Consider the following 8,272-nt stretch of genomic DNA (forward strand, 5'->3'; position numbering starts at 1 on the left):
TTTTTTTATGTCATGGGATTCAATCTGCCTTTTTTTCCTTCTATCTTTCTGGAGAGATCGGCCTGTATTTTCTCTTTTGTAGTATCCTCACCAGATTTTTCGTATAACAATTTTGCTGGCCTCACAAATCAGAAGTGTTGCGACTCCCAGGGGGAGAAGGATGCCTGTCAGATTCAGGGTAGTGCGCACCTGGAGTGAGCGCCTGCCTGGTGCGAGATACGAAGCCCCCCACCCTCCTCGTTTGCTCCGTCTGCCGGGTCTCCCCTTCCTCTGCACCCACCCCATTTCCACTGTGCTTCTAGAGCCCTCTTGGGCCGGCCCCACAGGAGAAGCGGGGGCCCTTGGGTGTGTTCCATGCTTCCACTCTGCGGCCTGTTCACCTGCATGGTCTGGCCCTCCGCCCAGCCAGGCTGTCTCATGGGCTCCACTGTGGCCCGGGCTGAAGGCAGCGCTTGCACAAGCCGGGGCTCCACAGGTCCCGGGGGGGGGGGGGAGGGGGTGTGTGTGCACTGTGTGGACAGGACAGCCGCATCACCTGAGCTCTGCACGGTCTCCCGCGCAAGCACCGTGGCGAGGCTTGCCACGCCCATCACCTGGGTGCAGGCGGAGGGGGAACGGGGCGCAGGAAGCTCCGGGGACACGCTGCTGTGGGCGAATAATTACTTTGCCACAGTCTGTTTTTGGCTTGGCTTGGCTTTGTTCTAAACACTGCAATGTCGCTCGTCCACCTCTTTGCTGATCGCTATCCCACCGGGGTAATGACCAGCTTTGCTTTCACGGAGGGTATTTTGGACTACGAGTTATCTTCTCAGATTATTTTAAGTGGACAGAGAGGAGGAGGCTGTATGTTTAAAAGCAGGGAATGGCCCCGGTCAACAGGGTGATGAGTAAAATGATACTTGCAGAAGCAGAAGCCCTGGCCAGCAGGGTGGAGAGGCCGGGGCCAGGGCAAACATCTGCCCTCATCTCCTCTTTGGAGAAGAGCGATTATGTTTCGGAGAATGCTCGTCGGCACGGAAAAGCAAAAATTCACCTTGGGTTTCACCACCTCGAACTCAGTACTGCGCGTGTCTGGTAAACGCTTCAGAGCGTCCTCCAGACGGCTTTTCTCACGGCTGGAAATCATTTTACAAAAATATGATCGGTGATTTTTACGATACGTCACTTAACAGATTGCGTATCACTTGCGATTAGCCAAAGGAAATGAAAAGAAAGGACATATAAGTTAAGATGCGTGTGTGTTCTTCTAATTAGTGATATTCCTTCTTAAAAACCCAACGTTCTTTTTTAGATTAAGAAACTTGAACGTCATAACTTGAAAACCCTGTGGATCCCCCTTTGCACGCTGGCCTGTCGCCCAGCCTCTGCCCCAGCCGCCACGGCCAGCGTCTACACCATGTTCGCAGACCTGACTTCTTGCCGCCTACACTTCGTCCTGCACCCTTCAGGGCCCCAGGATTCCCTTCTGGTCCTTTCTGCATTCAGGGAGGCTAGCGGCTTTCTACCCCAACCTTTTCACCCGTCGGTTTTAAAGACATTTCAATTCAGCTGCTGTCTGGCTCCATTCCTGACGTCACGTATTGCTTTCAACCAGGCTCCGTTGGCTCCGTTCTGTGGGTGAGCAGCCCCGTGGGTGAGCGTGATTCTTGGGGAGCCCGTCCCGAGGGGCTGATTCCAGAACGTCTTTTGTCAGCAGTGCTGCTGGGAGAGTCTGAGGCCCACCTGCTTCCCCCCTGTAGCCGACACGGATGCCTACCTCCTGCCTGGACACTCAGACCAGGCGTCTCTGGTCCCTGAAATCGGTAAAGTCACCAGGACAAGACTCAGTGACCAACGGTTGTGACCAATGTTGCCTGGAACGAGAGAAAGCATCCTTTTAATCTGCAGACTTGGCTCTCTCCTTACTTCAGGAAAATCTTTTCAATTATGTGTATGTGTTTCTCGTGTATTCATTCCTGCGTCTGACACATCAATTGTCCGGCTCCTGTCTGTGTCTAATGACATTGAGCCTCATGCAACTGCCATTTTTGACCATTTTTAAACCCGCAGATGTGGCCCTTTCTCACGTCCAGCCGAACACGCGTTCACCGTGTTGCTCTCGTGTTCGTTCTCACTGCGGGACTAGCTCAGCTCGGCCTCAGCCTCTCGGCCGCACAGCCAGGCGTCCCCTGCGTTCGTCCGGTCCCCGTGTTTGGGACACGGCCGTCCCTTCTCTCGCGATCGCTTCTCGGCCTCGATCTGTTTCCCCGCCTCTGCAGTGTTTCATTTTATCTCATCTCATTTCATCCTTGAATCCTGTTCTGTGTGATTTCTTATTCCCGTTATTTTTGGCTAAGCTTCAAATAACTTATTAAAACCTTTTTTCCTATTTCTTGGAATGTGTTTTCGGGGTAGCGTTGACACCTGTATTTTGTGTGTGATTTCCCTCTCCCTGCTTTTTCTTCTTTTTCTTTATGGCTGGGGTGTGCCGAGTTGTCCACATGACTCCCTTCTCCCTCCCTCCTTCCCTCCCTCACTTCCTCCCTCTCTTCTTCCTTCCTTCCTGTGAGCAGCTCTCTCAGAATCATCTCTGTGCCTGAACATAACATGAAGTTCACCTGGGGGGTTGGGCTCTGTACCCTACTCGCTGGGCGGGGGGGGGGGGAGGGGAGGCTGCTGGAAGGTATACCTGGGGGCAAAGGTGGAGTGTGGAGCTGAAATCCGCTCTTGTCTTGGTGCCATTTTGTCAAGAGTTGGGGGTCAGGGCAGATGCCCGCAAGTTCCTAGCGCAGCCTGACCCCTGGGGGCTCCCTCCGTCAGAGCCTCCCCTCCTCCCCTGGGTTCCTGCAGGTGTTCTGACCGCCCCCTCCCCATACACCTGCGTGCTTCCGGAACACCCCATCTGGGGCTCCCACCAATCCACCCCCCCCACTCTTTCTCAGGCTGCTCTCTGTACCGTGGATGGAGGGTTGTGGCTTATGGGACAGCGTTTCATTTATTTTCCCTAAATTGTTCTTTGGTTGTTTCTTTTCAAATTTAGATTTGTTCATAAAACATTTCAGACTTTTGTCCGTGTACTTTCTTCTCCGAGACTTTGTTTCTAAGGGGATAGGAGCTGTTTGTCCGCCTCTATACTTTCTCTCCTGCCCCTTGCACTTTGCTTTTAAAAGATAACGGCCTGGGGGCGCCTGGGAGGCGCAGTCGGTTAAGCGTCCGACTTCAGTCAGGTCACGATCTCGCGGTCCGTGAGTTCGAGCCCCGCGTCGGGCTCTGGGCTGATGGCTCAGAGCCTGGAGCCTGTTTCCGATTCTGTGTCTCCCTCTCTCTCTGCCCCTCGCCCGTTCATGCTCTGTCTCTCTCTGTCCCAAAAATAAATAAATGTTGAAAAAAAAATTTAAAAAAAAAAATAAAATAAAAGATAACGGCCTGAAATGATAGCCTTATCTTTTTTCCGTGTTACTATTGTGTTTTTGAACAGGTTTTTGCTTATTGCTTATCGCTGAGGTTTTGCAGGCTGGTGGTTCTGTGGCCTGGGTTTCTTTAAGAGAGGCCCCTTAATGTTCTTAAATAATGTAAAATTAGAGGTAATTTCCGTAATGATCACCTCCTAGGCCTCCTCTGTGGGGCATCTGGCTCACTGGGTCGTTCCCTCCCTGAGCCCCTCCCCAGGTGACCTGGGCACTCCTCCCTCCCTGGTGTGACTTTGCCCCCTCCACCTCTATCCTGGTGGGGGGGGGGGGCCCCCCCCCCCGTGTGTGCCCCCCCGGGCCGGCTCCCCGGCCTGCCCCCCCCCCCCCCCCCCCGGGGTTGGCCCCCCCCCCCCCCCCCCAGCCTGGCCGTCCCTTCCGGCTGTGTCCGGTGTCTCTCTTCCCCTCCACCCACGTCCGCTCTGTGGGCAAATTCTGCTGGTTCCACTTTCAGAGTTCAGACCCGGACCTGACACTTCCCCACCTTCTCTGCACAATTCCCGCCACCGAGGTTTCTTTGCCTGAACCATCGCAGAGCTTCTGTCCTCAGTCTTTCCGCCTCGTGCCTTTCCTCCCCAGAGTTCACTCTCAGCCAAGGGGCCGGGATCCCTCCGCCTCCCCCTGTGCTTTGGGAGTGCCCTCTGCCTGCCCTCAGGGCCTCACCTCTGTGACCTTGACCTCGCTCGCCTCCCTGCTCATCCTCCCCAGCATACTGACCTGCTACTTCCTCTGCCTGGAAGAGGCGTCCCCGTGTCCCGTCACGTCCCCCGGGCACCCCCCCGGGGGCCCCCGGGGGCCCCGGGGGCCCCGGCCCCCCCCCGGGGGACCCCCCTGGACCCTCCCATCCCCCCACGTCCCCCCCACCCCCGTGTCCGCTTCTGCGTGAGTCACAATCCTTGTCTGTGTCTCTCGCTAGAGTGTAGACCCTGTGCTGGGAGGAGTTTGATCCGTGTTGTTCACGGGGACACGGCACGTAGTGAACAGCAGTGAGTTCCCGTGAACGCGGGTAGTGAGTTATGCTGGAGATACGCTGCACCCCAGCCCGCCCGGGGGAGGGGGACCATCGCCCAGGCCCGTTGCTCTGTGCCACGGCCACCCTCAACTCCAGCCAAGCGCTCAGCTACCTGACTGGGGACGCTGGCCGCGCCTCACTTTCCCGCCTTCCTCTGAGGTCGCCCAGCAGACCGTGCCGGGGAGCCCCCAGGGGCGCCCCACTGCCGCAGGCTAGGCCGCACGCCAAGATGTAACGTTGAAAGTGTCGACTACGCGGTGTTGCCTCTTGCGTTGGGACGCGTCGGGGGCCACGACTTCGTGCACAGCACGCACCTCGTCCTCCGCGACTTGTGTCTCACGGATTTTCCCAGCGTCCGGTCGGGCCGCCGTGCCGACGATTGTGGAAGTCCAGAGCAACACCCCCGGCCCTGAAACCTGTCGCCGTACTGAAATTCACAACCAACTTTCTAGAATTCTGCTTTTCTTCCTCGGTTTTATGCAAGTGCCAAATGGTGAGGATTTTATGTGCTCGACATGTCCCTTTGACAGCTTTTCCTCGAACTGCGGGGAAAGAGCCCCCTCATCGTCCCCGCCAGCTGGCTGCCTGCCTTACGGGTGGTGCCAAACGGTGACACAGTCTGTGAGGAAAGCCCAGCCTTAGAAGCACTTGGGTGCAAAGGCCCTGGGGCAGGGCCCCTGCAGGGAAGCAGGTGGGTGTCGGTGTGCCGGCTGGGGGATGCTGTCCTTTTCGGGGCGCCTAGCCGGGCGGGCGTGAAAGGCCTATGCGGGGAGGAAGCTTCAGGAAATATTTCCATTGTTCCAGCTGGACAGACAGAACCTCCGAGGAGGTTCTGGAACACTGCAAGGAGGCAGCTGTTCTTGCACAAAAACCTTGCCGGCGGGAGGGCCGGCAGAGCTGCTCAACAGTCTCAGCTGTCAGGCTTGCTGTGGGTTACCTGCGCCCCCAGGAATGGCCTCCTGACCCACCTGTTCCCCCAGGAGTGGTCTTCCCACCTACGCGTTCCTCCTTGAACGGCCTTCCCACTCACCTGTTCCCTGGGAATGGCCTCCCGACCCACTGCTTTCCCAGGAATGGCCTTCCCACATGCTGGGGAACTGGCCACCCAGCTCAGTTCCGATGGCCTCCCAGCCACGTTGTAGCATAACTCGTGGCTGGTTCAGAGGGTCTTTCCCTTTAATCCAAAGGACACACCCTTTTGGAAAACAAAGCGTGTTCTGTGTAAAAACGTAGTGATTACGAGTTCCGAGCCACCCTATTAGGCTATTTCAGGACTGTTCCGAGAGGAAGCCTTAGTTAGCACACACGTGCAAAGGAAGATGATGCTGCACAGACCCAGCTGGGTGGTTGAGCCTACTGCACACGTCCTTGCATTTCTTCCCCGGGCAGGGTGCCACACTCACGATCACCCTCGCGCGGCTAATGCGTTTCCCTGAGATACGCAGGAGCCCGAGGCCATGCTGGCCGCCTGGAGCGTGGGGACAGAATGGGACTGGGACTCCCTCCCAGAACCCCCCTGCCCCGACCGCAGCCTCCATGCCATGTTCCGCTCCGCTCCTGGGGTTTCTAGGTCCCCTCCCCACACCCTCCCGCCAGGGCCACCGCTCTCATACCTCGTCGTGCTGGAGGAAGTTCAGTCCTCTCGTGCATAAAACAAATGAGCCATTTGTATGTCTTTGAAAGAGGTTTCTTGTTAATAAACTCTCACATCAGAAAAAGGCCCGGTGTCCCAGTTTTTAATGAGCCAATATCGTCACCACATCTGTACCATTTGCTTGGCACCTGCTTTCTGTCCCTGGGCTTTTTATAGATGCCTGTGTTAGGTTCTCAGTGAGCTCCCAAGCTTTTAAAACCAGGGGCTGCGTGACATCGTGCACCGGTCACACCCCTTTGGCACTGAATGCACGGCGATGGCCTTGAATGTGAGTGAGAGAATGAGTTACGGGGCGCTCCTGGGCCTTAGGGCATTTGCACAACTTTCTCCAGGTTGGAGTTCAGAAAATCGGAGCTAGTGACGTGAATAGCCCCATTCTCTCGCTTACATTTCTGCCTCTGAGGTGGGGAGCGCTGGCTTTGGGGTCAGAACGAGCTGGCATAAGTCCCAGCCCCCATCCCGTAAGGCAGTATCGCTTAGGCCACATTTCTCGACTTCTCTGAGAACCGCTTTTCTCCCCAACCCCTTCTTCCTCTTGTCTTTTTCTTCCCAAGCCTTAATACCAAAGTCCAGACTGACTGGGGCGGTTTGGACATGAGGTCAAGGCCCCGCCCCGCACGTCCTGTCCCTGCGGGTTGGTAGAGAGAGGAGAGACTGTCCATAGCCACCGTGCAGGTGCAAAGTGCTCTCTTGCCTGGTCTGTCCCCGAGCTGGGCCGCACAAGGAATGCCCGGAGAAGGTGCAGACGTCCTTAAGCTGGAAGGCAAGAAACCTCAACGGGAAGCTCGGCGGGTGCTCTCCAAGGTGTTAGCGGGGACAGGTGCTACCTGCAGGAAATGCTGGTGCTCCGGGGCGTGGCTGGCTGCACCGTGTGCTTCCGGGGTGAAAGCCAGCCAGGGGCTGGGGGTGCGAGCCCGGGCGGGGGTTGGGGTGCAGCGGGGCAGAAGCCGGGGGGGGGGGGGGGGAAGTTGCTGCAGCCATTCAGGTATCACCCCTGGAGGATGGGAAGGTTTCCAGGGGATTCTCCGCGGCTGCTCCCCCACGTACGTCACTGCTGACTGCGCAGACGCTTTAAGCTTCCGGTCACTTTTGAGTTGGGAGGCCGTGACGCTGAGCCCTGTGGAGTTCCCGCTGGTGTGCTGAGGCGCTCGCGGATGCCAGCGTGGCCTTGCCCTCACCCCGGCCGTGTCCACATCCCGCGGTCCCGCTCATCGAGGGGACCTCCTTCCCCAGCCCTCGGATCGAGGTGGCCTCTGACTTGCTGTGGCCGTGGACCTTGGGGGCCGTGGACTGTGTGGCCGTGGACTGTGGTGCGCTCGTGCTCCCCTCAGAGCCCCGCTGGCCACTTGTTCCAGCCAAGGGTGAGGCCCTGAGAGGCCACCCTGCAGACCTGGCTGACAGACACGTAAGCGTCCCCCAGGTCCCCATCCCGGAACTTGCCAGCCACCACCCACATTTATGCCGGGGGTCTCCTCTCTTGCAATTGTCACTGTGACAACAGATAACCGACCTGAAGGCAATACTGTCCCACAGATCCGCTCATCGTTAGAGTATCTGGAAGAACCAACGCGTACAAAGTGGGAAAAAAAAATCACCCCCAAGCCCGCTGCGCAGAGAACACTAGCGGTATGAGCACCGCTAGGCGCTGGGAGGTTTTCTAAGTGTATTTAGAGCAAACGTGAAAGCAAAACTCTCACAACTAATAATTATTCCCCTGAGCAGTTCTGTGGTCCTTTTTGCTTTGGCTGCTGGGGAGCTCCTAAGTAAATATTTGGCCCCACGTGAGAAAGGGGATGGAAGCTTCTTCAGTTTGCTGCTCTTCATGCCCTGCCCTTAGCAGACCGTGCGTTTCTGTCCCTTTGATTTATGTTTTTAGTTTATAACATGCATTTTATGTAAAGTTCATCACATACAGAAAACACAGTTTTGCTGAAAGAGGTTGAGTGAGCGCCAGGACGGTGAAGGTGCCACCCAGAGACTTATTTTCATGCCTCGAGGTTCATTTTTATTTCCCCGTGCGTCACGAGGATTTGCACGTCAGCCACGCACTGGGACTCAGGTGGGCGCTGCCCAGTGGGGGTACAGCCAGCGAGGAGGGGCTGAGAGCGAGGGCCTCCTGGAGGAGGGAGTGGGAGTGGGCGGGCATGTGGGGGCGGGGCT

General features: G+C 56.9%; 1 long non-coding RNA gene across 1 annotated transcript; it reads left to right on the forward strand.

The window, feature by feature from the left end:
• Positions 1 to 642: 642 nt before the first annotated feature.
• LOC121013108 (uncharacterized) lies at positions 643 to 1,929 on the forward strand. Its single transcript, XR_005782498.1, has 2 exons — positions 643 to 1,617; positions 1,697 to 1,929. It is a non-coding gene; the product is annotated as an uncharacterized LOC121013108 (long non-coding RNA).
• Positions 1,930 to 8,272: the final 6,343 nt, after the last annotated feature.

This window comes from Herpailurus yagouaroundi, unplaced genomic scaffold (assembly GCF_014898765.1).
Source record: "Herpailurus yagouaroundi ecotype Mexico unplaced genomic scaffold, PumYag 198, whole genome shotgun sequence".
Taxonomy (NCBI): domain Eukaryota; kingdom Metazoa; phylum Chordata; class Mammalia; order Carnivora; family Felidae; genus Herpailurus; species Herpailurus yagouaroundi.